Source organism: Octopus bimaculoides, chromosome 1, assembly GCF_001194135.2.
Source record: "Octopus bimaculoides isolate UCB-OBI-ISO-001 chromosome 1, ASM119413v2, whole genome shotgun sequence".
NCBI lineage: Eukaryota > Metazoa > Mollusca > Cephalopoda > Octopoda > Octopodidae > Octopus > Octopus bimaculoides.
Window position 1 is genome coordinate 10,254,130 of NC_068981.1, and position 2,055 is coordinate 10,256,184.

A 2,055-nucleotide genomic window follows, 5' to 3' on the forward strand; every position below is an offset into this window, starting at 1 on the left:
CTAAACATAGTGGGGACAAACGAGGACAGACAAAGGGATTAAGTCGATTATCGACCCCGAAAGGATGAAAGGCAAAGTCGACCTCGGCGGAATCTGAACTCGGAACGCAATGGTAGACGAAATACGGCTTAGCATTTCGCCCAGCGTGCTAACGATTCTGCCTGCTCGCCGCCTTTACGAAGTAAAATAGTGTTTGTGTGAGAACAGAATAGAATATTGTCGATTATCTGACGGTCTATGGTATTCATTTCATTTCATTTCAAAGTTTCAGCTCAGAGCTGCGGCCATGCTGATGCACCACCGTGTATCAAATTCAATACGGATTGATCAAATATTGAAATTCTTATAGGGCCACGAGGTCATTCAATAAATGTTGAGACATCTATCTGAAGAAATATCACAAAATATGTTGTTACATATAAAATATTTAATAAATCCTTCACAGTTATTTCCTTGATACACAGAAGTGATTTAATAGTTGTTTGTAGTTTTATTGTAGTTGAGTAGGACAATGGACAGCTTCTTCTTCCCATGCTTAAGGAGAATACTCGACATCACGTGGCCGCAAAGGGTCCGAAATGAAACGACAAAAGGGTCCAATGAAACGACAAAAGGCATCAACAGGATCAGTGACGAAATAAGATGCAGATACTGGGACTGGATTGGACATATCTTCACACAAGACTGAAAAAGCGATAGTATGGTGGCACTAAAGTGGTTGCCTGGGGGAAAAAGAGCAACAGGGCACCCTAAAACCACAGGGCGGAGGACCATTGACAAGCAAAGGAGATGGGAAGGGTGGAGAAGCAGAGTAGAGACTAGAAGAGTGGCAGAAAACAGAGATGGTTGGAAGGATTGTGTTACGGCCTTGTGTCCCTTGGCAGAGAGAGAAATAAGTTTAGTAGATTTACATCTTTCAGATCTCAGCAAAAAATAAAGAATAAATACTGTGACATTAATTGATACATTGACAGGTAAAATTAAATAAAATGCTCAGTTCTTTAATGGCATAATAAAAGAAAAATGTCAGCAGTCATTATCCTGTTTGAGGCCCCTGTGGTTGAAGGGATGTAAAGACGAATTATAATCACTGAGATCGGAGACCTAACCCAAACGTTTGTGACAGAGCTTACTCTGCTAAGGACAACTAAGAGCTTGGTGACGGTGGTAAGCTGACCGACGATTGAAATCTACCAGCCATGAACAGTCATCCAGCTTCTAATCGGACAACTTTGGTCAACTTATGGACCTGGTAATATATAATCGTCCAAGGTTCCGAAACCACGTCGTTTCCAAGTGAAGCCGACTCAAGCTGAAACCATGTTATTTCCAACACTAATAATAAATTTTAAAAAAAATTAAAATAGACAAACTTTTGACGGTTTTATATATATTTCAAAATTATGACGCTTTGTGTTTCCATTATTTTGTCCAACCCCTGTACATAACATTAGTCCCAGGGGGAGGGGTGGCTGTGAGGTTAAAAAGTTCGCTTCACAAATGCCAGGTTTCAGTTAGTTCTAACCAACTGCGAACCAATTTCGTCCAATTCTACCAATCCAAAGAAGATTTTTTTTTTCTTTTATCATCAGCATAAAATCAAATTGCAAATAATAGTGATTGATCAAGCTTGAAAGTTATTTGTGATTGCTCAAATAACATTGAAAGTAATTGAAATGCTATGCAATGAAGGTTATGTCAGTTCGAAGGTATTTGGGAAAATAAAATGAGTGAAATGTTTTCCCCATAGAACTGAAGCAAAACTGTGCTGTCCGATTGCCAGCATCTAACATCTCGTTAAAAGGTACTTACAATTCATTTATTACTATTATTAATACTTATTATTAAGGCGGCGAGCTGGCAGAATCGTCAGCCGTTGCGTTCTTAGTTCAAATTCCGCCGGGGTCGATTAAATAAATACCAGTTACGCACTGGGGGCGATATAATCGACTTAATCACTTCCCCCAAATTTGAGGCTTTGTGCTTCAAGTAGAAAGGATGATGATTAACGTCGTCGTCGTCGTCGTCGTCGTCGTCGTCGTCGTCGTCGTCGTC